Consider the following 27,691-nt stretch of genomic DNA (forward strand, 5'->3'; position numbering starts at 1 on the left):
CAAGAACCAAAACCAAAATAAGAACACATACCTAAAGATCCTTGAAACCCTTTCATGAAATTGTGGTACTATATATAGTTCTTCATTTTTTTTAATATAAGAATTAGAAAAAGTATTAGGAGATTGATTTCTTTTAGACAACATTAAGTGATGATCTAGTCTATTAGTATGTATGTATATAATTTTGAGTGAATTACACAAATGTATATATAACATTAAAGAAAAGTGGAAGAATTAATAAATGTATACAAAAATTATAATTTTCTATTATTATAAAAATATATATATAATTTTCTTACTCATATTGTATTCTTTTTTAAAAAGACATTATAAAATAATCAAATAAATATAATTTTTTTTAAAATATATAGTTTTGTACTATTATAAGACCACACAAAGTGCGGCTATATGGGAAATTTCATGCTATATGCATGATGATATACTTAAATTAAAAAACATGACAATATTATTAGGCATCCCAAAAATAGGCTTGTTTGTAAAATTTTGACTATAGTGCCCCTATCATTATTTCTTTTCTCTCTCACAATTTATCTCTCACACTCTCTTTCTCTTTCTACCAAGGCGGCACCACCACCCCCACCACCACCACCCCCACCACCACCTCTACCTCACATTGAAGCACTTTTTCTCTCTCACAAATCGTCTCTCCATATCCTTTCTCTTTTTGATCTTTACCCACGACCATTCCCTTATATTAAAGCACCATGGTCATTAACACCACCATCGAAGCATCCATTGAAGGAATCATCAAAATTGTATGTTCTACATACAAATTTTAAGATTTTACACGATCTAATATTGTAGATCTCAAAAAAATACCAATTTCTTTTTACAAGAAAATCATTTGAAATTGACATTTGAGTGAAAAGATATGAATCTCCAAAGTTTTTGTCAAATTTTAGCGCAGATTATCGATATTGCATCAATTTTGTATTGATATTGCATCGAAAAAGTATCATTTTGGCCAAAAATTAATTTTCATGATTGCATCGCAAAAGCATCGAAATAACATTGAAACAACATCGAAAAAACATCGTTTTGGCAAAAAAATTCAAGTTTTCATGATTGCATTGAAAAAGCATCAAATTTGCATATTTTTGGCAAAAAAAAGTAAAGTTTTTGTGGATGCATCGCAATTGCATCAAAAAAGCATCAATTTTGTATCAAATTTGTATCTTTTTCTCTTATTTTTTGGCCCAAAAACGATACAAAATTGATGATTTTTTTATACAATTTCTTTGGCCCAAAAAAGATACAAAATCGATGCTTTTTCGATACAATTGTGATGCATCTACAAAAACTTGATTTTTTTTTGCCAAAACTATGCAAATTTGATGCTTTTTCAATGCAATCATGAAAACTTTAATTTTTTTTTGTCAAAACGATATTTTTTCAATGCTTTTGCAATGCAATCATGAAAACTTGATTTTTTTTTGCCAAAACGATTCTTTTTGGATGCAATATCGATGCTCTGTGCTGAAATTTAACGAAAACTTTGGAGTTCATATCTTTTCACTCAAATGTCTATTTTAGTTTTTTTTTAAAAAAGAAAAGAAAAATTGGTATTTTTTCACGATCTACATGATTAGATCATTTAAAATATTATAATTTGTATGTAGAACATACAATTTCGATGTTTCCTTCAATGGATGCATCGATAGTGGTTTTAATGGGCATGGTGCTTCAATGGTGCTTCAATCTTAGGGAATGGTCGTGGGTAGAGATGAAAAAGAGAAAGGATAGGGATAGATAATTTGAGAGAGAGAGAGAGAGAGAAAGTGCTTCAATGTGAGGTAGTGGTGGTGGTGGTGCTGCTGCTGCCTTGGTAGAAATATAGAGAGAGAGATAAGTTGTGAGATAGAAGAAATAACGACGTGGGTGCTATAGTCAAAATTTTACAAACAAGCCTATTCTTATGATGCCTAATAATGTTGTCATATTTTTTAATTTAAGTATATCATCATGCATATAATATGAAATTTCCCGACTATATTTCCTAGTTTTGTAAGAAATGAAATTTTTTTTAAAATGTTTACAAATATATTTTAAAAATTTATTTGTATTTATCTAAAAAAAAAGAGACGAGCAATAAATAAAACTATGTTTATCCATATAATATGATAAAGTGAGACATTTTACGACTCAAATCTCCTTTCAAAAAATGTTGTCCCAATATGTGTCCATTCTATGAAAAAATGACACATCATTTAATGTGCTAACAGAATAATTAATGAGTTGCTAGTATTATAACTTTCATTTTATTTTCTATTTCTTCTAACTAAGACGTGACAACCAGTAGAGTTTTGCATTTTTTTTTAAAAACAAATGAAATTCATTATATTAATTACTTAAATCATCGTCAACCCAAAGACAATACAACCAGCAATAGCATCATAAGATAAACACTAAAAATGATTCCCCAAACAAGGAACAAAATGACAAGGTTCAACAGGACAAAGGTACATGTTAGAATATTTGGTATGCATTAAACATCAGAACACATCAGCAAAGTTACGTTTTTCTTCCAGTCTTGTCTACCATTTTGCCAGATGAGTCTGCGTTTATTTCTAGTATTTTTTAAGTTAGATGACAATTGTAAAACCCCCTATAAATAAGTCTTATTATCTCAGTTGTTGAAATAGTAATAAGAGGATAGATTTCATTTGTAACAATAGGAGCTATTTTCAAAGAGAGAAAGAGAGAGAACTTGAGAGAAAAACACTTGGGTCTTGGGTGAGAGATTTCTTTGTACATGGTCAAGTGTACTTGGGGTTTTGCTTGGGTTCAAGGCATTGTAATCCATTAAGTATAGAAGTTCTCTCGTGGTGACAAGTTGTAATCTCCATTGTTGTTTCATAGTGCAGAGAAGAACATCCCAAGGGGAGTTCAAAGAGGATGTAGACTCAAGTTATTTGAGCTGAACCTCTATAATTCTTGGTGTTCTTTTTATTGTTTTTCTTGCTAATTTTTTCTATTGAATTTGTGCATGTTGTGTCTATTGGTTTGTCGATTTTGTGATTGTAGATGAAGCTGGTGTGAGGAAGGTGAATTCCCTAACAGTACATATAAATATCTCTAACAATGAGACCATCTTTAGAGATACCACCTCGAACTAGTCACTCTCAAAGGAATGAACCTTGACGCCCTTTCTTTGACACCATTTCAAACCTTTCAAGCAAGCCATGAACTCTGCTGTCAATGGTGACTGAGCCAAATAAGTATTAGTGAAAGAGAATCAAATCACCCGCCCCCTATCATCTCGCACCACAGCTCTAAATCCAAGCACCCCTCGACGAGCACACTGCGGCATCGGCATTTAACTTAGAAAGGCCCACCTTAGGAGGCTTCCAAATTTTGGGCCTACTCACATTATTTGGGCCCATGTGATTGAGGCCCAATTCTTAATTCAACTCCAGTAGCATTCATAACATGAGGCCCATCACCCAAAGCTTCCCTGACCATGTCATTGCATATAATTGAAGGACCACCATGCACATCCACTCGAGTAGACCGTGCCTTCCTATCAAGGGTCTCTCCTTAAAGCAAGATGAGCTTTTCTGAAATTCATATAACATGTACCCACCAAGATCACGTACACAACATGGTTCACGGTTCAGTTCTCCTCTGTGCACCTTATTATTACGTTCAAACCACAGTAAGCAAAGAAGATAAGAACATACCTCAAAGTTTTCTTTACAAAGCTTCTCAACCATGGCAGAGAGTGAGACAGTATCACAAATAGGAAGCTCAACCCAAGAAAGGACTAAACGAGTCCACGGGTTAAGGTCCCAACAAGCCTTGGAAAAAGGGCTGTCAAACAATGCATGGACAGCCGATTCCGCGCCGAACGCATCTTGAGTTCGCTTGGATTCCACAGGACCCCAAGACTTGAGATGTTGGTAAGATATCATAGAACACACGCCACATGAAAATCTTTATTTTTGATGGTGTTGACCCTGATTTTGGCCAACTGACACGGAGTCAAATTTTCTTGATTTGGACAAACACGTTGGAAAGAATGTGATGGCGAAATAATAAAGAACACAAGGGTTTATAGTGGTTCGGCCCCAGAATCTGGTAATAACCTACATCCACTTGAATTGTTATTGATATAGGATTCAAAGGAGTGATCAAGGAACTAGGGTTCAATAAGTTTCACCAACCTCTAAATAACAATACAATATATCAAATAGGATAACTCTAATCTCTAGTGATCGGAAAGCAAGAAAGAAGAAGATGATGATTTTCCCTTGAGCCCTCATTCTCTATTTATAGGCTCAAGGAGGATTTACATTAATTTGTTACAGATATCATTTCCTAAATAATCGGATACTCAGGGAATCATGGGAGATAATTTTGGATACTATCATAACTGCATAAGATATTTTCCGCGCATAGCATTCGTACGACCAGGCTGGTCGTATGAAGAGATCGAACGTCGTGACACTAGATGTCTTCCTGGTCGACAGTCGAGCACAAATTCTGCCAGATGTTAGCCACGTGTACTAAATGTTTTCCATGTCATCCATGCTTGTATTTGGGATAACATTTGCCCCCCAAGTTTGTTTAGTGCGACCAGCAATAAAGAAACTTTAAGGAAACAACCGTTCATATCCCCACGATGTCTGTCAAAATCCCTGTGCGTTTTTTAAAACCGTAACATGATTATATCTAATCAAGCCTTTTTAGTTTTCAAGAAACTAATTGATGGCTTATACACTTCCCCACGTTTCGAGAATTAAAAATAATGATTGCTACTTTTTGTCCATACCTCGGTCTCCATAAATACCTCATTTTTCTTCTCAAAAAAGTTTTTCTTACCGTCTTTGTCAAGAACTTCAAGAACCTTGCTTTCAAAGCTTCGAAACCAGACAGTCGCCTAGCCGAGGATCTTCCCGACTCAAACTTTTTCATTCTCTTCCGAACCTCCATCTTTGCCCAGGTAATCACTCTGTCTTTTTTTAGCTTTTCATTATACCATGCATGCCGTTTCTTGGTTCTGTAATTTCTGTGTTCTTGAGTAGGGTTTTATGAGGATCTTTTTGTATGAACCTTCCATTGCTTGGTAAGAGGGCGTCTTTATGCCTTGTATAGGTTGGGACCTATTTTGATAGTTAGGATCATAGGTTTAGGGCGTAAGATCGACGTAAAAATTCAATCTTTAAGCTAGGTGAAAAAAGCGAGTTTTTTCCCGCCCTTTAGGAGTCGAAACAGTTCTCTTTCCGAAAACGGTTTATTTCCTATTTGATCTGTTTTTCAAACCATTAGTGCTGAATCTTAGTGTAGGAGTAGGATGCTGCTGGTTTTTTAGACGTAAGCAACGTTATCCCGATCTTCCACACTACTTCGCAAATTGTGTCTTATCTCCTCCATTGTCTGTTTGCAGTTCTTATGCAAGACCCTTGGGGAGGAGAAAGACCTATTGAAGACGATCTCTTGGCCCAACTACTCGAAGGCGAAGAGAACCCATCTACCTTGATACAGGAAATCTCTTTTTCTCGCCCTAATTCAAATTGTCCTCTAGTTCCCAACCAAAGAATGGCCCGAACAAAAACAAAAGCTCAAAAAAGGAAAAACCCTAACTCCTCAGGCCAGCCTTCTGCTAATGCCCCCTTGACCAGTTGTCGAGGCGAATTCGCTCCGGAGACCAATGTCCAAAGGCGTGCCCGCCCCCACCATGTCGACCAGCCAGACGTTGCGTGGCACATCGTCCCTCAAAGTACAGTGACACTGCGGATGATTGCCAACTATTTAAATAGATACAATCTGACGGGTGTGACCTTAGTCAAACCATCTATCGACCAGCGCGCCAACCTGCCAGCCGGGGCTTATAGCGCCTGGTCGAGGTTCCACATTGAGGCAGGTGCCACCCTGCCTTTTCACTTGTTTTTTCAGGGGATGGCTAATTACTTCGGAGTAGCCCCCTTTCAAATCACCCCGAACGAATATAGAATGTTGGCCGCACTCTATATCCTTTATAAGCTCAAAAAAATGGCCAGTACCTTCCCCCCACGAGGTCAATTTTCTCTTTGACCTTAAATCCAACCCCAACCAAGATGGTACGGGGTTTTTTCACTTCTGCCATCAGGAGTCCGGACGCACTTTTTTGTCCGACACCACCCATATCTCTAATGTGGGGAAGTATCACTATGAATACTTCCTCACTCCTGACCTTGCTACGGACAACCTGGCTTTCACCCGAGGAGGTAAAAATTCTTACGCGAGTAGCTTCTTTACTTAGTGTCTTTCTGTCATAATATCTTAACATCCATTGTGTTCCAGGCCCGTGGCTATGTCCAACCCCTACTCCAGGGATGGAGTCAAGGGCAACACTCTTAGCCAGCATGCCAAATGCTGATAAGAGTGTAAAAAAATTAGTCAACGAGGCCAACCTTAGGCTGGTCGGCCTTTGGGGCTCCCAATCTGCGACGAACGAACCCTCGGTGGGCGATGTTCAAGCCGACGTGGAACTCGAATAGGAACCCGAGCAGCAACCTCAGGCGCCTTCTCGGAGGTGGCCAACTGGGGTTACGATCAGGGAACCTGCCGTCCCCCCCCCCGAGCAGAGGAACCTTCAGTCCCCAAGGGAAAGGGAAAACAAAAGGCTGTCGAACCTACCGAACTTTCTAACGATTTGTCGGATGTAAACGGTACAATAATCTCGCTTTTAAATAATTTTCCAATTCCCTCTCACCTATTTGATGGGGACGGAAACTTTAGGAATGCTCCCTCTTTAAACTCAGATTTCTTCTAGGAACTAGGTAGTTCAGTAAATATTGCTACGACCAGTAGTTGTAGCCCAGGTACTTTACTTGTAATCCTTTTACTTTTATCTCTGTTCCCCCTATGACCATTTAATCTCACTGCTCGAGTTGTTTCCCTTTGTGCAGGTATGGAATCTGGAGACTTCTTCGGTCATTACGAGGCTGTCGCTGCCTCTTCTGTCCCGAAGAAGGATAGCAAGAGGGCTGGAGGGGAAAGCAGCAAGACCCCCTCGAAGAAGGCTCGAACAGAAGATACTCAAACCGCCATCCCTTCCAAGGAGAATATGATACCTCCGCCCCCCACCGAATAGTCGACGCCCACACCTGTGAATCCACAGCCCTCCTCTAGGGCCGCTGACAAGGAGACTTTGGACAACTTGTCTGAAGGCTCCCTGTCCAGCCTTGTGGTCGGGTTGGCCAGGGAGCGGATATATAAGCTCTCAAAGCACAGACGCAGCCAGGTCGCCATCAATGAAACTGTCTCAATGAAGGTCGACCAAATCATCAACAGAGGGTTGAATGAGATAGTCAGCGTAAGTCATCTTCTGCTACTTCATCATTTATGTTTAACTTCTTTTCCTTACTTTATCTCATTATTTGTCTTCAGGGGCTGCTATCTTTAACTGCTAGTTGGCGCCGTGCCGGGGCGTTGGTTTCTCGGGGACAGAACTTCGACTCCAGGCTTGCCCAGGCTAAGCAAGCTCTTGAGGATAAGAACAACAAGCTGCTCAAGGAGAACAAGGAGCTGTCCAAGCTGAATGAGCAGCTGTGCGAGGACCAAGCCACTCTCACCAAGGAGCTTCAGGATAGCAAAGGGACCCTGAAGAAAGCCAACGAGGAGCGGCAGAAATGGAGGGAAAGTTCTGTACTTGTGACCCAAGAGTGCAAGCAGCTTAAACTCGATCTAACCACCAGCAGGGATGAGGTGAAGAAGCTTGAGGAGCGAGTGCGGGAACTCGAGGGGTGAGTACAGGAGGTTGAGGAGGAAGGGGCCATGAACTTGAAGAAGTATAAGGAGGCCACCCTCCTCTGCTTTTACGACTTCTGGAAACACAACCAGGAGGCCAACTTCAACTATCTTTCCGAGCGGTTGAAGAGAACTCTGATGGCGCAGTGCGCCACTCGGTTGGAGGCAGAGGAGAAGGCTAAGGCTAAGGCTCCTGCTGCTAATGTTGAAGCTGGTCCTCCTGCCGACCAGGGCACTCCCCCTAATCCTCAAGACCCTCTTGCCCAATAAAAAAAAATTATTTTTCTTTTATGGCCCACGGGTCTGTTTGTAAAGACAATTTATTTTTATTGCTGCAAGGGTAGCTTTTTTACTTATAACTGAACAATTACATCCGAGCGATACTGCTCGTGGTGTAAAAGCTTTTTACTTTTAATTGAACAATTACATCCGAGCAATACTGCTCGCGGTGTAAAAGATTGCCTTATTGATATTATAATTTTTTTATTATAATATCTGTTCGCATGACCGAACTTAGCATAGTACTTGGGTTTGATTTAACAAAACATAAATTTTGAAAAATACTCTAAGTACCGTAGCATGCTTTCACTTATTTTGTTCATGTGTTTACATACCCTTTGGTATGCTTTGCTATCGATGTACCTTATGTGCCCCCCAAGTGATCGAGGAGCTTTAGGTCCTTGGTCACTTGCCTTGATCACGACCTGTGCGAACATTACTGCTCGATAGTAAACATAACACTTATAATACAGCAAAACAACACACGTAATGAACAAATACTTGTAAAAAATTTTTTTACAAAGGTTGGCAAGAATGACTGGCTGCGCACAGTCCCTTATAATCTCATATTAAAATGGACTAAACATGTCTGTACGAGTGATCTTTTTTTTAAAAAAGATCTTACACTTATAAGCGATTAGCCATACAACGTGGCTAACCCTTTTTCGAAACTTGTAAAAAATAAAAATTAATACAAGCCAGTCCTTTAAGAAGGACTGTTCACTGATAATACTTGCGCAGGTGTTCTCCATTCCAATAGCGTGGAATGAGATCTCCATTTAAGCGTGTAAGTTTGTAGGTGCCCGAATGAAGGACTTCTTGAATCTGGTAAGGTCCTTCCCAGTTTGGTTCGAGCACTCCAGCAGTGGGGTCGCGGGTATTCAAGAAAACTCGTCGTAGCACTAGGTCACCGACGTTGAATTTCCTTTCTTTTACTTTTGAGTTAAAATACCGGGCGACCTTTTGCTGGTACGCATCGACTCAGAGTTGGGCTCGTTCTTGTATTTCTTCAATTGAGTCTAGGGACTCCATCATTAGTTGGCTATTCTGGCCCTGGTCGTATGTGATGCGTCGATGTGAGGGGGGATCTAATTCGACGTGCAACGTAGCTTCATACCCGTATGCTAAGGAAAACGGAGTATGTCCTGTTGCTGTTCGATGAGAAGTTCTATACGACTAGAGGACTTCAGGCAGCTGTTCTGGCCATGCTCCTTTAGCGTCTTCAAGCCTTTTCTTCAGGGTGTCTTTAAGCGTTTTATTCACTGCTTCGACCTGCCCGTTTGCTTGTGGATGCGCAACTGAAGAAAAGCTTTTAATAATCCCATGCCTTTCGCAGAAGTCTGTGAATAAGTCACTGTCAAATTGGGTGTCGTTGTCTGAGACAATCTTCGACGCAAACCATATCGGCAAACAATGTTCTTGATGACAAAGTCAAGAACTTTTTTGGTCGTTATGGTAGCGAGTGGTTCAGCTTCAGCCCATTTGGTGAAGTAGTCGACTGCTACAACTGCGTACTTTACTTCACCTTTTCCTATTGGCAGGGATCCAATTAAGTCTATACCCCATACTGCGAAAGGCCAAGGAATCTGCATCTGCTTTAACTCGTTTGGAGCTGCACGTGGGATTTTGGAAAATCTCTGACACTTATCGCATTTTCGCACAAAATCCATTGAATCTTCGTTCATAGCTAGCCAGAAATATCCTTGCCTTAGAATCTTTTTCGCCAAACTTTGCCCCCCAGCGTGATCCCCGCAGAAGCCTTCATGTACTTATTTCATTAGCTCCTTAGCTTTCTCTGGTGTAATACATCTGAGCAGTGGCATGGAATATCCTCTTCGGTATAGAACACCATTGACCAGTATATACCTAGCAGCCTGCCTTTGTAGAGTTCTGGCTTTGTTTCTATCTGCTGGTAGTACTCCATTTGTAAGATACTCTAAGTAAGGTGCCATCCATGTGTCTTCCATCTGGATTTCCATGCTGGTTTCACATACTCGTATGCTTGGCTCTCCCAATCTTTCCACTGGCACAATATTCAAAGTGTCAGCATCTTTCGCGCTCGCAAGTTTGGCTAAGGCATCTGCGTTCGAATTCTGATCCTGAGGTATTTGCTGGAGGGTATACTTATCGAACTGGGCCAACATATCTTTTGTTTTGTTCAAGTAGGCCACCATTTCCAGGCCTCGTGCTTGATATTCCCCTAGAACTTGATTCACTACCAGTTGTGAATCACTGTAATATCAAGCACTTTTATACTCGTGTCTTTTGCCATTCTTAATCCAGCGAGGAGTGCTTCGTATTTGGCTTCATTATTTGACGCGGTGAAGTCGAACCTAATAGCGTAGTGAAATTGATGCCCTTCTGGCGTTATCAAGATCACCCCTGCTCCCACGTGAGATTCGTTGGACGACCCATCTGTGAATTACTTCCACGAAGGAGCTTCATCTTGAGGCTCAGGCGCACTAGGTTTTTTGCACTGTTCGTTGTCTGGGAGTTCAATGAAATCTGCAATAAGATCAGCCAAGACTTGTCCTTTTACTGCTGCTCGCGGTGAATATGTAATATCGAACTGCCCCAGTTCGACTGCCCATTTTAATAAACGCCCAGCCGCCTCTGGTTTTTGGAGGACTTGCCGAAGGGGCTGGTCAGTTAAAACTGTAATAGGATGGGCTTGGAAGTAAGGACGTAGCTTTCTTGAGGCCAAGATTAAACAATACGCTAACCTCTCGATGGGAGGATACCTTAGTTCTGCTCCGATTAGCCTCTTGCTTACATAGTAAACCGCTTTTTGTACGCCTTCTTCCTTTCGTATTAGTACCGCACTAGCAGCTACTTCAGTGATCGCCAGGTAAATGAACAAAGTTTCTCCTTCGACAGGCTTTGATAAGATAGGAGGTTGTGCCATATGGGCTTTTAAGGCTTGAAAATCTTGCTCGTAGTCTCCTGTCCATTCAAACTTCTTGTTGCCCCTAAGTAGATTGAAGAAAGGGGCGCATTTGTCCGTTGATTTGGAAATGAATCTACTTAGGGCGACAATTCTCCCAGTTAAACTTTGTACATCCTTGATCTTCTCTGGTGATTTCATGTTGATCAGGGCTTTTATCTTGTCGGGGTTGGCCTCGATTCCTCTTGAATTGACAATAAACCCCAAGAACTTCCCTGATCCGACTCCGAAGGAACATTTGAGAGGATTTAATTTCATTTGGTATTTGTTCAATACATCGAAGCACTCTTGTAAATCCTTCACATGCCCTTCTGCCTTTTTTGACTTTACCAGCATGTCGTCCACGTACACCTCCATGTTTACTCCGATCAATTCATTAAACATGTGGTTAACCAATCGCTGGTAAGTCGCACCTGCGTTTTTCAGTCCGAAGGGCATTACTTTATAACAGTATAATCCCATATCGATCAGAAAGCTAGTGTGATCCTCGTCAGGGGGATGCATGCTGATCTGATTGTAGCCTGAGTATGCATCCATGAAAGAGAGGATCTCATGCCCTGTAGTAGCATCGAATAACTGGTCGATCCTTGGGAGTGGGAAGCAATCCTTCGGGCAGGCTTTATTGAGGTTTGTAAAATCCACACAGGTCCACCATTTGCCGTTAGGCTTGGGAACTAGTACTGGATTAGAGACCCACGATGGATAAAATGCCACCTTGATGAATCCATTCTCCTGTAATCTTTCAACTTCTTCTTTTAAGGCTCTCGAGCGATCCTTATCGAGCAGCCATCTTTTCTGTTGCATGGGTGGAAAATTCTTGTCTACGTTCAGGACATGGCTGATAACTGCAGGATCTATCCCAGCCATGTCTTTGTGCGACCAGGCAAAGACTCCCTGGTTTTTCCGCAAAAACTCCACCAGTGCATGCTTCGTGGTTGGTTATAAGTTTTTCCCGACCTTCACGACTTTGGTCGGATCTTTTTTGTCAAGTTGGACCTCTTCCAGGTCCTCGACGGGTCCAACGTTTTCTTCAAAATCCCCAAAGCAAGGATCTAAATCTCTATCCTCGCTTTGGGCAACACCCTATTTGGTGACTTCATCACCGGATTGGGCTTGTGTATCAATTTCCATCTGCAACTTATCTGAGGTAGTGCTCTTTGACTTTCCCTTTTTCGCCTTCGTGACTGAGGCATTGTAGTACTCTCTGGCCTCCCTCTGGTTTCCCAACACGCGTCCTACCCCTACGTCTATCGGGAATTTCATGGCTAAGTGCCACATAGAGGTGATGGCCCGTAGATCAACAAGTATAGGCCTCCCAATGACGGCATTGTACGCCGAAGGACAATCGACTACTATGAAAGTAGCGAGTAATGTCCTGGTAGGAGGCGCTGTACTTGCTGTCACTGGTAGTCTGATTGATCTTGCGGGGGCGAGTCCCTCACCAGAGAAGCCGTATATTGTTTGGTTGCAAGGCTCCAGGTCCTTAACGGACTATTTCATGCGTTCCAGCGAAGACTTATACAGGATCTTTACCGAGCTTCCTGTATTAACTAGCACTCTCTTCACCATCATGTTGGCCATTTGGATATCCACGACCAGCGGATCGGAATGTGGGAACCGAACATGTTGGGCATCGCTATCAGAGAAGGTTATTTTCGCCCTCTCCTGACCGAGCCTTCTTCAGCGCGCAGTCATCCACAGTCATCATCTCGATGTCCTGGTCATGGCGCAGAGTCCGAGCATATCGTTCTCTAGCCTTTCTACTATTGCCCGCAAGGTGCGGGCCTCCACAGATGGTTAACAATGTGCCAGTTACGGGGTCAGGCTGCAAAGGTGGCGAGCGTTGGCGTGTGGGCGCTTGCTCGTTGCCACCTGGAGCTTCTTGTTGGCAATTTTTCAAGGCCTGTATATATCTTCTCAAGTGTCCTTGTCTAATAAGGAACTCGATCTCATCCTTCAGCTGGTTGCATTCGTTGGTATCATGCCTGTAGTCGTTATGATAGGTAGTGTCTCTTCTCGAAATATCCTTTCGAATGAGGGCAGGTTTCTTATAAGGCACACTGGAACTCGTGGCTTGATAAGCCTCTCCCTGAGACTCAACTAGGGCAGTGTAGTTGGTGAACCGAGGTTCATAACGGTTATTCTTGGCTTGTTTATTGTCAGAGGTGGAAGGCTCATTGTGTGGGCGTTTCCCCCCATTCTTGCCATTTCCATTGCCGTTCCCGTTGCCTTTGCCGTTGCCGTTGGGCTTGGACCCATTGGTGGCTTTGGCAGGCTCAGTAGTCCCCTTATCCTTGCCTAGGGGCTTCCCTTCATTGGAAATAGCATCTTCGATCTTGATGTATCGATCAGCTCGATCAAAGAATTCCTGGGTAATTCTAACCCCATGTTTTTTGAGGCTGTCCCAGAGAGGTGTGCGGCGTTTAACCCCTGCGGTTATGGCCATCATCTTGCCTTCCTCTCCCACTGTTTTTGCTCCAACAGCTGCTCGCATAAAGCGCTGGACGTAGTCCTTCAGTGGTTCTCCGTCTTGCTGGCGTATTTCGACCAGCTGGTTTGCCTCAGTCGGGTGCACACGACCCACGTAGAACTGTCCGTAGAAATCCTTTACGAACATTTCCCAGGAAACTATACTTGCAGGAGGGAATTTAAAAAACCACTCCTGTGCGGCATCAGAAAGTGTTGCGGGGAAGATCCTGCACCGAGCGTCTTCGGACACTTTCTGAATGTCCATTTGTATCTCAAACTTGCTGGCATGAGATACCGGGTCACCATACCCGTCACAGTTTGGAAGCGTAGGCATTTTAAACTTGCTAGGAGTTTCTGCCATAGCTATCCTCTGTACAAAAGGAGTGCCTTTTCTCCTATCGTGATGGATATAAGATGTTCTTCCCCCGACTAGCTACTGCACTGCCTGGTTGAAGGCATCTATCTGGGCCTGCACGGCGCTAGGAATCGCCGTGGCCTCTGGTGCTGGGGGGACGCTCTCTTCTTGTTTTTCCCGGTGACCGTTGAGTACGTCTCTTAAGTCCTCGTCTCTCCTCCGCTGCTCGCTAGCTCTGAGCCGGTGGAAGATGTTATTTTGTCTGGGCTGCCCCCCAGCGTCCCGTCTGTCGGATTGGTCATCCTGAGGTGGCTAGCTTCTGCCTCCACCTCTTTCTTCATTCCTCCGACCGGCATTTCCTCTGCCTGAGTCGGCCTCATTATAACCATGGCCGTCTCTGAATCTTGATTGGCTATGGTGGGATCGACTGTTTCCTCGATTGCCTTCCCGGGCTGGAACCTGCCGAACATTAGAGGGTGGTATGCGTTGGTCGTTAGGTCCCCGTGCATTATCATGCCGTGGGGGGCCTCAGACCGCAGAGCCTAACTCTGAGTTCCTCCTATTACCAGGAGGATGTTGTCCTCTACTCAGAAGGTTTGGCTCGTCGCCCCTATGGCGTCTAGGACTGCGAGGCTGCTGCATGGCCCTATTCTGCCTTTGCTGCGGGGGATTGCCGCGACCAGTTTGGGATGGAGGCTGTGCTTTAGGGTCCCTTAGCGGGACATCGTCCTGAGGCGCCGGTGGCTGCTCGGGCATTTGTGGGCTCTAGGGTTGGATAGGCGGGCTAGGATTGGGACCCCTGTGGGGTGGCCCATTCGCGAGTTGATCAGGCTGCGAGGTAGGTGCAGCTTGATTCCTAGCCAGTTGTAAGGCTGCCATGGCCTCCCTCTGGCGACGGTCCATCTCCGCATGCCTTTCACTCAGCTCCAAGCGCTGCCGTTCAATTTCTTGTTGCTGCCGCGCCATGATTTCAGCAGCACTTTCCTGGCCAGCCCTCAGATTGGCCAGTTCCTCCTGCAATACCCTAGGGTATTCTTCAGCGTCTCATCGTCCATTTGTTCCTCATCAAATTCCAAATGTGGCTCATCCTCAGCCATGTTGGGAAGAGGAGGAGGTGGGTGAGATGGTGCAGCGCCGGCCGCTTGTCCAGTTTTCCTGGTAGTTTTCGCCATTGATCTTTGAACAATAATGTATCAAGCTCTCAATGAAAGCACCAGAATGTTGACCCTGATTTTGGCCAACTGACACGGAGTCAAATTTTCTTGATGTGGACAAACATGTTGGAAAGAATGTGATGGAGAAATAATAAAGAACACAAGGGTTTATAGTGGTTCGACCCTAGAATCTGGTAATAACCTACATCCACTTGAATTGTTATTGATATAGGATTCAAAGGAGTGATCAAGGAACTAGGGCTCAATGAGTTTCACCAACCTCTGAAGAACAATACAATATATCAAATAGGATAACTCTAATCTCTAGTGATCAAAAAGCAAGAAAGAAGAAGAAGATGATTTTCCCTTGAGCCCTCCTTCTCTATTTATAGGCTCAAGGAGGATTTACATTAATTTGTTACAGATATCATTTCCTAAATAATCGGATACTCAGGGAATCATGAGAGATAATTTTGGATACTATCATAACTGCATAAGATCTTTTCCGCGCATAGCATTCGTACGACCAGGCTGGTCGTATGAAGAGATCGAACGTCGTGACACTAGATGTCTTCCTGGTCGATAGTCGAGCACGAATTCTGCCAGATGTTAGCCACATGTACTAAATGTTTGCCATGTCATCCATTCTTGTTTTTTGGATAACAGATGGAATATTCCTGCTCTAAAGACCCTTCCACCAACTCGGACGCGACCCTGATGAGGATGACGAATCATCATTAAAGGAGTCCATAATAGCTTTATAACACGACTGGACTGAGTGAGTACTGACCTTTGTTAACAAAATACCAAAACAACAAGTCCTTAACCCATCTTAAATTGAGAGGAATGTTGAGGATATAATTAAATACTTTTAATTAACTTATTTATTCAAAATTTTCATATAATATATTTCTATAAAAACGAATAGGCTTTTGTTTGGGCATGTCTATGGTAGGGTATACTTTTTTCTCTACCGATATGATACGCTCCAGTTTCACATATGTGGATAAGTCATGACCCAATTCTTTTACATGACAATAATTATTGTAGCTACGACAACTCTATTGTATATTTTCAGGAAATTCTAAATAATTTAGTGGGCTTAAAACATGGTTGAATTTTTTTTCCGCGCATGGTGGTTAAGAACATCAAATACTTTGTTTTCAAAAAACTTAATTATTTAGAATTTCCTGAAAATGTACAGAGGATTGTCATAACTACAATGAATATTGGGTCATAACTTATCTACGTGTGGAAACTATCGAATGTCGTACAGGTAAGATACCCCTTTTTCCCATTTACTAAAATTTTATTTTATTTTCTTGTTTCTTCTAAGAATACAACAATCCAACACTTAAATGATTTAACAAAATCTTTAAATAAGTTAATAGAGTTTGTAATATATTTATTTTTTTAGTTTAAAAAAAGTCAAACATTTTTCGATTTTTTCTCTAATATAATGATGTTGTGCTAGGATTCTTCGGTCATAAAAGGATTTGAGCGTCGACGACAATGGAAGAGCTCTGACAACAATGGTAGATTTTCTTTAAATGATTAGGTACATTAGAAATTACAGTACAAGTGGGGGAAATCACGTCCTGATTTTGTCAATACGCCTGTTGGTGTGGGCGAGGTGGCTCATTAGTTGAGCATTCTCCAATTCTACCACATTGATATAACCTAGGTTGCGGCGGCGGTGTTGCAATGATGAGCTTCTAGTGTCGTGGTGGTCGCCATCCTGGATTTGGGGTTGTTTTTCCAGGGCGAGGAGGAGCAGAAGTTTTGTTTCCAACAGGGCTGACTGCACGGAATCCTCCATGGTCGTCAGGCCTCTCCAACTCATTGTCGCGCATTGATCGTGTTACCACCATTTTGATTAGATGAAAATTCCTTGAAAACTATCAGCAAGCCTAATCGATCTCTCAATGTAAGCACCAATCTATTGACATGATTTTTTGCCAACAATAGAATAAGAAATCTGAAAATAGATGATTAGGCTTTTATGAAACCGTAAATAAAGAACACAAGAAGTATTACATGGCTCAGTGATTAAAATTTACTTAGTCTACGAGTCTATGTTATTCTATTTAGGCTCTCTGAAGAGATTATTTAAGACAATTTCTCCTGAGTTTTTGCATATAAAATTCGGTCCCTTTTACTGTCCATTCCCCCTCTATTTATATAGATTTGATGGACAATTTTGGGTAATCATTCAATATTTGGTAACTTACAAGAATAGTTAACTTCCCAATCATAAATAAATTTCTTAAATACATTGATTGCATGATATTGCACATTTATCAGGCAATGGTTGTAATACGTATATAAATTCTCTAAGTCTGTTGGCATTCAATCTTGTGTGCTTTATGAGACTACCGTGATCTTAATGCATCCCTCGAATTGGAAGTGTACGAAGATCTGACCCGAAAGATGCTCGTAGCCCGATGAGAGCGATCTGGGAATGATTCCATTCGACCCCTATTACACCTATCTTGCGTGATCTAGGGAGCCTCTTAATAACCTCTGTTGATGTAAACTCGATCTACTTTTCCTAAAGCTAGTATAGCGTCCCAGAACTTAGTAATCTTCATTTATTGCTTGCTAGCTTGATAACTCTACAAAATAGAGTTATTTTACAACATTTTATATGCTAATTGTTGCTTAGTTCTTGAGTTTTTAATTGATTTATTAATGTTTTAAGTAATTTTGAATTTATTAGGTTTATTTTAATTTTATAGATTTTTGTGTGTTTTTATAGTTATTTTGTTGTAAAATATTTTAGTATAATTATTTGAATTATTGTTGTTTAGTTTAAGATAAAAAATATTATTTTATTGAACTTAAATTTCTTAGTAAATTAAATTTTAATTATTATTTTCTTGATATTTATGTTGTATATTTTATTATTAAAAATATTTAGTTTTAATTTAGTTTATGATAATTTTGTAGAAATTTTGAGGCAATTTGATATTTGAAAATTCAGAAAGAGAAAGAAAAGAAAAATAGTAGATTTGAAAAGAAATAAAAGCAAATTGGTGACTTTGGAGCCCATTTTGCAGCCTCCATTGAAAGGTCCACCAGTAGCTCTCTCGGCCCAAAAAGCTTCCCGGTCCAAGCAGCACCCAACCCAGGCCGTGCCTCCCACCAGCCTCACGCTTCACCTTTCTCTGCCCATGGGCCCATCGAAGCCCACCTGCACTCCCAGCAGCTTCCAAAGCCCGTTTCCCACTTGCAACCCACGACCCAAGCCTCCCTTCCAGCTACTCCCTTCTCCCCTTCAGGCCTTCCTTCTTTCGAGGCATCATGCACCATTTTCTACCTAGATACCAACAAGCCAACCACCGTATCTTTCCATCTTGAGTCTAACAATGTCCCCTTGTCCCACATGTGATGATGTCCAAAAATTCCACATTTTCCCCCAATTTTTGTACATATTTTATCATAAAATCCATCATTGCTCCCCAAAATTTACCTCTACATATGCCATATTATTCTTCATTTAAAATTTAATTTAATCTATTTAATTAATTTAAATTGATTATTTTAATACTTTATTTTGGCTATAAATAATTAGTTTCAAGAGCATTTTGGAGGTGCTTAATATTTTTGGTTACTATCATCTGTTCTACACTTTCTCTCTACATTTTCTCTCTTCCTTTTGGAAGACCATTTTGTGTCAAGTATGTATTTCTTTTGTAATATGTTTTGGATTCTAGTTATATGCTTCTAATCTTTTTTATAAGAATATTAAGATCATGATGAATAACCTTGTAACTAGATGATATTTATTTTTGTATGTTGATTTCCCTTGTAATGCTACAAAGTTTATGGAATTTTTCTTCTTCATATATGTCTTTCATATTTAATATCTAGTATTTTTATTGTTAGATAATATAATACTTTGTTCTTCATCTTGCAAAATCATAATATTCTTTGATTAATGTGTGTCATTAAATTGTACACATCCAATACTTAGAACAAAAATATTATGTTTTGCCATATAAATAATGTTATTTGATTTTTTGTTGTTTCATTAAGTTGATTCACATTAAATACTTTGAAATTATACTTTTGAAAAGTGAAGAAAAATCCTTTCTTATAATTTGTGCTTAAACTATAAATCTACTTTGAATGTGATAGTTTGATTTATTTCAACTATCAATAACCTTGGGAATCAATATACTAATAAATATTATTAAACTTACATTTTGTGAATTCTAGTATTTTTAATAATCTTTCTTTTACAACTTGTTTACTTTTCTGTCTCAAATATCTTTACTTTATATCTTTTATTTTATTTTCTTGACACAAAATCTTATCAATCTTTGGAGCTAGGTAAGAGTTTTAACTTTGGTTAAAAGAGTCTTCTTTTCAATTTTAGACAACTCTTTTGGGTTCGATCTCATGCTTAAACGAACACTATACTTCATATACAATTCGTTCACTTGCAATTATAAATATTTAAAACATACCCACTTTCGGGTCCAACAAGTTTTTGACGCCGTTGTTGGGGAATTACAAAAAAAGAAACGAACTTTTTTTAAGGTTAGTGAATTCTTCTACTAGTTATTTTAATTTTTGCACTATAAATAAAAAAGACAGAAATACATATATATATTTATATATAAAAAAAAAAGATAAGAAGAAAATATGAGACGGTTCTTCCACTCATAAAAAAAATTACTTATACATCTGTTTATACTTATGCTTTCTATTATTGTTGTTAGGTGATGACACTTGTGCCTCCTAGATTTTTGTGGTAGTATTTTTATTTTTGTTGTTATATTTTTGTGAAAATTTACTAGTTGATAGCAATTTTTTCCTCCTTATTTTTTTAGTTACTGACACTTGTGCCTCTTAGTTTTTTTTACCTTATTTACTAGTTGATGGAAATTTTGACTCCTAGTTTTTGCCTTATTTTTTTAGTTGATGACACTTGTGCCTCCTAGAGTTTACTTTATTTTTGTTATGGTTGATTGCATGCTATGCCTCCTAACTCTTATTCAGTTTTTGTTAACATTATTTATTTTGCCTTATTTTATTTCACTTTCATATTATTGTGAGATTTTGGAAAAAATACTTGAAAAAAAAAACAATTCTTGTCCTTTCACCATAATCAATTTTTTCTTAAAGGAAATTTGAACAAAATTATCAATCCGCCTCTACTAATTAACCTCGGGGAATTGTTAGTAGTATGGGAGTAAGTGGAATCAAATAGGCCCGGGGATAAGTAAACCATAAAAATTATATTGTTGTGAAATCTCTAAAAATTCTAAGTATGCTCTGTGGTTGCGGTTTTAACTGATCTTCCACATCAGAAATTTTTTTGCTTAAGATTATCTTTATTATCTTGTTTGTGAAAATTTTATGCATCAATGGGAACATAACTCTAAAAATCATTTGGTAAAAAGATGTTTATCTTTAAGCATCATGGAACCAATGGCTAATGATAATGGAACACCTATTGGCGAAAATAATGTGCAAGAAAGAACTTTACTTGATTATTTTTCACATATTCCATCTATTTCATCTAATGTTCCTTCATGTATTATTTTTCCTTCCACTTATAATCCAAATTGGAGAAATCATCCAAACTTTTCATGGAGACAAAACCAGCTGATAACTCTTGAATAAAGAGTTATTTCGTGTGCTTTTGAACTTATAATTGTGAAAAATTATGGGTGATGTTAGTTTATTTTTAGCTTTTGTATCTAACTTTGGTGTTTTTATTATCTTGATTAAGTTTAATTTTTTTTTTTAGTTTTTAATAGCTAGTGGGTTAAAGATAATAATTTCATGGATAAATATTTGCACAAACGAATGAGCTAACATATGAATCTATTTTGATGAAATTATGTTGTTGATGGCTGAATATTCAGGTTTGCTGCAGCAAAATTGAAGCATTTTGATCAGGCAGATTTTGGGACACATGAAAAGTGTGGCAATCAATGGGTGAGCTGATATTTTGGCTGAGGTGGCAAGGGCAGAAAGAACTAGTCATCATATTGGAGAAAATGACAAAAATCAGAAAAAAGGAGGACTTCATGTTTCTGGAGAAAAATGGGCAATATGGTACTTTTGGAAGAAGGAAGAAAAAAACCTAACATACACAAAAGAGGGTTTCAATCGTATTAAGAAGGCAACAGCCATTTTTGGAAAAGAAAACCAGAAAAAGAGAGGAGAAAAACTTAGAATATCAACAAGGAAGAAGGAGGACAAACAAAGAAAGCTTAAGCATCATTTTGGATTTGTTCTTTCTTCTTTTCCTAAACTTTATTTTATTAATTTATGAGTTGGATTCTAAATCTGAATATTATGGGCTGTTTTGATTGTGAATTAATGTCTATGAACTCAACCATGAACTAATTTTTAGGTGGCTTGAATTGTTGATGAACCCTATGTTATAGTCTATCAATTTCTTACACTTTATATTTTAGTAAAATCTCCTTTGTTCATTCAAGTGTGCTTATATTAATTTCTTGTTGTTGTTTGGCCAGCAATGGCAAGGTATTTAATTATGTTTAATGCTGGAAAGATTAAATGTAGTGGGAAGAACTTGGATGACACAAGTCATAATCTAGGTTAGGTTATTTTAGTAAGTAACATAGGGATATGTTATTTGCCTTGTGTAACTTTTGAGAATTAAACTTTGATTTGCATTCTTAAATCTGATTTTGCATAGGAATATGTTTAATTAGGTAGAAGAATTAATCTCATAAAATTTGGAAAAGTTTTATGGGTGTTTAAATGAATTCTTGTTAACCTGGGAGTTTTGCTAGAATATTGCTGCATCAATTTGTCCGCAAGTTGTTCAGGATGAATAATATAGGAGAATTCAATAATTCAAGTCCATTTTGCAATCCATATATTTCTCTCAATTTTATTGTTCGGTTCAGTTTTTAATTTTAGTATTTCCATTTTTTTTAATATTTTTCTTAGCCTATAAAAAACCCACTTGATTTTTAATTTCTTAAAATTGTTTAGTAATTGTTTTGCTTATTTTTTCTAATTTGCAATCCCTGTGGAGATGATTTACTTATCATTTTATTACTTGTGTGATTGCGTGCACTTGCGTATTTAAAATCAAATATTAAATTGATCACAACAAATTTTTGGCACCGTTTCCGGGGATTGAAATTAGAAATTTTTGTAATATCAATTACTTGCAATTTATTTATTTTTCTTTGTTGAGCTGACTTTGTTTGCTTGCTCTTGTGTTTTCTCAGGTGATTTACTATATGAACGAGCAAGAAAACATTGAACTAGCTCCTATTGACCCTGAGATTGAAAGAACAATTAGAAGAAGACTAAGGGAAAAAGGAGCTCAAAATCGCCTTAATATGGTTGAAGAGGTTGAAGGAGTTGAGGGTGCTAATAATGTCACTAACAAAATTGCTATGGCTGATGATAGAGAGAGAGCCATAATGGAGTATGCTTCCCCCATGTTTAATGAGCTCAATCCGGGCATTGTTAGGCCTGAAATTCAGGCACCCCAATTTGAGTTAAAGCCTGTTATGTTCCAAATGTTGTAACAGTGGGTCAATTTAGTGGGATGCCTACTGAGGATCCTCATCTTCATCTTCGTTCATTTTTGGAGGTGAGTGATTCCTTCAAGCTACAAGGAGTAAGTGATGAGGCCCTAAGGTTGAAATTATTCCCTTTCTCTTTAAGGGATCGAGATAGAGCTTGGCTCAACACCCTACCTCCCGACTCGGTGACTGCATAGAATGAGTTGGCTGAAAAATTCTTGATGAAGTACTTCTCTCCTACCAAAAATGCCAAGTTTCGCAATGAAATTATGTCATTTCAGCAGCTGGAAGATGAATCATTCTGTGAAACTTGGGAGAGATTCAAGGAGTTATTGAGAAAGTGCCCACACCATGGGATCCTGCATTGTATACAAATGGAAACTTTCTACAATGGGCTAAATTCTTCCACTCGTATGGTGTTAGATGCTTCAGCTAATGGGGCTATTCTCTCTAAGTCCTATAATGAAGCCTATGAGATTTTGGAGAGGATAGCTAGCAACAATTATCAATGGTCCAATGTTAGAGCCTCAACAAGTCAAAAAGTGGCTGGTATACTTGAAGTGGATGCATTGACAGCTTTGACCGCTTAAGTTTCTTCAATGACTAACCTTCTCAAGAACATGAGTTTTGGGGGAATGGTACAACTAGCTGCTATGGGACAAGTTGCTGATGTATCTTGTGTTTATTGTGGAGATGGGCATGCATTTGAGAGTTGTCCTTCGAATCCCGCTTCAGTTTGTTATGTGGGGAATCAAAATGCCAACCGAAATAACCCATATTCGAACTCTTACAATCTAGGGTGGAGGCCGCATCCAAACTTCTCATGGAGGGGGTCAAGGAGCTAGTTTAAGCGGAGCACCAATGCAAAACAAGACTACATATCCACCGGGGTTTTCTCAACAACAACCAAGAGCTCAACCACCTCCTCCTCAAGTGTTGCAATCAAGCTCGTTGGAGAGTTTAATGAAAGAATATATGGCCAAGAATGATGCTGTGATTCAGATCCAAGTGGCATCCTTGAGTAACTTAGAAATTCAAATGGGGCAATTAGCTAATGAGCTAAGGAATAGACCACAAGGCACCTTGCCTAGTGATACTGAAAATCCAAGGAGATATGGTAAAGAGCAATGCAAGGCGATCACTTTGAGGAATGGTAAAAATTTGGAATTGACTGAGGAGAATTGTAAGAGAAACAGCGAGCCCACTTCAATCCAAAGTAGTGTGGACAAGGGAGACAAAACTGTGAATTCGAAAAATTCAAATGCTGATCCTGAAGCAATTGCTGCAGCAATTCCTCAGCAAAATGCAACAGAGAAGCCAATGAGCAAGCCATCTCCACCATTTCCTCAAAGTTTTCAAAAGCAGAAACAAGATGGTCAATTTCGAAGATTTTTGGATGTTTTGAAGCAAGTCCACATCAACATACCATTGGTGGATGCTTTGGAATAAATGCCTAATTATGTGAAGTTCTTGAAGGATATTTTGACAAAGAAAAGGAGGCTTAGTGAATTTGAAACGGTTGCTTTGACTGAAGGTTGTAGTGCTATATTGAAGAATTAAATTCCTCCAAAGTTGAAGGATCCGGGCGGTTTCACAATTCCAATTTCTATTGGGGGACGAGAAATTGGTAAAGCTCTTTGTGATTTGGGAGCTAGTATTAATTTGATGCCCATGTCCATTGTTAAGAAGTTGGGAATTGGAGAAGCAAGGTTAACTACACTCACCTTGCAATTGGTTGACCGTTCTATGGTGCATCCGGAGGGAAAGATTGAAGACATCCCAGTACAAGTTGACAAGCTCATTTTTCCGGCGGATTTCATTATTCTTGACTATGAGGAAGATAGGGATGTACCGATCATTTTGGGGAGACCATTTCTTGCCACCGGGAGGATGTTGATAGATGTTGAAAAAGGAGAGCTCACCATTCGAGCTCAAGACGAACAAGTCACATTCAAGGTTTTTAATCCTATACGCTCTCCTAATGAAGTTGAAGCTTGTTTGGCCATAAGTGTTTCTAACTTCAAGTTGATTGAAAAGATGCATGGAAAGTATAATGATGGAGTCAAGAAAAAGGTCCCTTTTGAAGAAATTGAGAAAGGTGGGGAGCCATGGATAAGTAAGGAAGAAGAACCATCTCATTCTCTAAAGCTACTGAGGAAAAAGAAGAAAAAGAAAAATAGTAGAAAGCCTCAATCACAAATGTTGGAAGTTGGGAATAGAGTTTTTTTCTCAAACTCTCTAGTGAAATCAAGGTGTGATGGTGGGTTCTTAGTGAGCAAGGTGTTTCACAATGGTGTAGTGGAATTATATGATGAGCATGTGGGAAGAACATTTAAGGTAACAAGGAAAGAATCAAAGTTTGGGGAAGTGAGGTTGAGCAATACCAAACCTCGATTTCCTTGAAAGATCCTTAGAAAAAAAATGAAGTTTGGGTTGTTATGGTTTTTGAAGGATTCATTTGTAAAGAAACTCAAAGAAAGAAAGAATAAAATACACTGAAAAAAAATCAACCAATAAAAGAAAAGAAAAGACAAATATATATGAGTGTTTTTAATTATTTTTATTGTTAGTTTTAATTTTTTAAATTTTAATTTCATTTTATTGTGATGTTTTGGAGTGGTTTTTGTGTATTTTGGTGTTTCAGGTGTTAAGACAGCAAGAAACATGGTGTTTTGGAAGTAATTTTGGAGTCTGAAGGTCTTGCGAGAGTTTTGCTTCAGCAAAATGCACACAAAAATTTCCGAAAATAAAAGGGAGTTACGTCAAATTTGGGTTGCTGAAGCAAAATGGTGGCTGTTGACCCTCAAATTAGCCAACGACACGGAGTCAAGTATACGACAAGAAATTAGTACGATGCTTGAGAATACAATCTAATGGAAAGTAAAGAACACCAAGAATTATAGTGGTTCGGCCCTAGTGATTGGTAATGACCTACGTCCACTTGATACTATTATTAATATTAAGCTTCAAAGGTGTGATCAAAGAACTAGGGTTCCTGAGTTTCATAGACCTTAGAAGGAGAAACAATACAGACGATGGATAAGAGCAATACAATTCGGAAAAAGATCAAAAGATCCCCCCTTGAGCTATTTCTTGTATATTTATAGGCTCAAGAAGGGTTACATGAGTCAATTAATCATATCTTTCCTTAATAAATAGATATTCAGGTTATAATGAAGAGATATTCTCGGATATTATTACAACTATACAAATTTATACATAAATAAACAGAGTATACGACCAGGCTGGTCGTACATAAAACTTGACCTCCGCATATGGAAGTATCCCTGGTCGATACGCGAGCAGCATCTCTGCCACATGTCAGCCACGTGTTGAAAATTCTTGCCACGTCATCCACAACTGTTTTTTGGATAAACATTTGCCCCACAAGTTTATTTATCACAACCAGCAATAAGTAAACTTAGGAAACTAACCTTTCATATGCCCCACGAAATCTGTCAGAGACACTCGTGCTTCCTCGAAAAAGGTGACCTAATCATGTCCAATCACGCCTTTTCAGTTTCCAAGTAATCCTTCTGACGGCTATTACACTCCCTCATGCCTTGAAAAAGGTAACTCATGATTACCTATTTTCATCATATCTCAGCCATTATAAATAATCCCCAAATTTACCTTTTCACTTTTTACTCGCCATTTTCTTACCAAGAACCCTCAAGAACTTCATCTCAGAGCTCAGAAACTTTGAAGATCATCCGTCGCTTGTTCTAAAGATCCTCTGTTCGCACGCCCAAAGTCACTTCATTTCAGAACCTCCAATCTTCATCTAGGTAATGTTCTTCAACTTTCATGCTCTCTAACATGCCATGCATACTGTCACATGCCTGTTTTGAGTTCTGAAATTTTTTGTGTTCTTGGGTAGAAATGCATGAGGATTGTGTGTATACTGATTGATGCTTAATAGGGTAGTGTAGTTTTGCTCTGTAGGAGTTAGGAGCCAGTTTGATAGTCAAGATCGTAAGTTTAGGGCGCAAAATCGAAGTAAAAATTCGATTTTTAGGCTAGTTGAAAAACTGGGTTTTTCCCGCCCCTTCGGAGTCGAAAAAGCTTTTTTTTCCAAAACACTTTTTATTTCCGCTTTTCAATCTGTTTTTCAAACTGCTTGCATAGAACTTAGTGTTTCTGTTAGAATGCTGCTGGTCGTGGACGTGAGCAATGTTATTCCAACTTTCAACATAAGCTCTCAGGCTGTGCGTCTTATCTCCTCCTTTCTCTGTTCGCAGCTTACATGCAAGATCCGTGGGGGAGAGAAAGACCTATCGACGATCACTTATTGGCTCAACTGCTTGACGATGGGGAGCAACCATCGTCACTGATACCTGACATTCCATTTTCTCATGTCACTCCAAACACTCCACCTGTCCTTACTCAAAATATGGCTCGTGCTAAAACCAAAGCCCAGAAAAAGAAAACCTCAATCCTTCACATCAGCCTGCTCCTCGGGCTGAAATTCCCTCGACCAGTGGTCGAGCTGAAAATGTTCCTGACCCCAATATCCAAAGACACGCTCAGCCTCGACATGTCATTCAACCTGATGTTGAGTGGTATTTAGTACCTGAGAGCCGAGTGATGATCAGGATGATTTCCAACTACATCAGGAAGTATGGTCTCACGGGGGTGACCTCAGTTCGACCTAACCAAGACCAACGGGCGAACCTGCCCAGAGGCGCCTTCAGCGCCTAGTCGAGGTTCCACATTGAGGCAGGGGCTACCTTGCCTCTTCATTCATTTTTCCAAGGGGTGGCTAATTATTTTAGAGTTGTCCCTTTTCAAATAACTACAAATGGATATAGAATGCTCGCAGCACTCTATATCCTGTACAGCCACAAAAAATGGCCTGTGCCAACTCCTCATGAGGTTAACTACTTGTTTGACGTCAAGCCTAACCACAACCAAGAAGGCATAGGGTTTTTTTCATTTCTGTCATCAGGAAACTGGGTGCACCTTCCTGACTGACACCACCCATATATCGAATGTGGGGAGGTACTACTTGGAGTACTTCCTCACGACCGACATGATCGCGGACAATCTGGCCTTTGCTCAAGGAGGTAAAACCTTTGTATCACTGGCTGTTACTCTTTATTTAGTGTTCTTCTCCACATTCTCTTAAACTTTTAATGCATTTCAGGCCCATGGCTACGACCAGACCCAACTCCAGACATGGAGTTGAAATCAGCCCTCTTAGCCAGCA

The 27,691-nt window shown here is 39.6% G+C and overlaps 1 non-coding gene across 1 annotated transcript; it reads right to left on the reverse strand.

The window, feature by feature from the left end:
• Nucleotides 1–22,733: 22,733 nt before the first annotated feature.
• On the reverse strand, nucleotides 22,734–22,840 carry LOC133813156 (small nucleolar RNA R71). The gene has a single exon (XR_009884195.1). It is a non-coding gene; the product is annotated as a small nucleolar RNA R71 (small nucleolar RNA).
• Between the last annotated feature and the right edge of the window lie 4,851 nt (nucleotides 22,841–27,691).

Source organism: Humulus lupulus, chromosome 1 (assembly GCF_963169125.1).
Source record: "Humulus lupulus chromosome 1, drHumLupu1.1, whole genome shotgun sequence".
In the NCBI taxonomy this organism is placed as follows: Eukaryota; Viridiplantae; Streptophyta; class Magnoliopsida; order Rosales; family Cannabaceae; genus Humulus; species Humulus lupulus.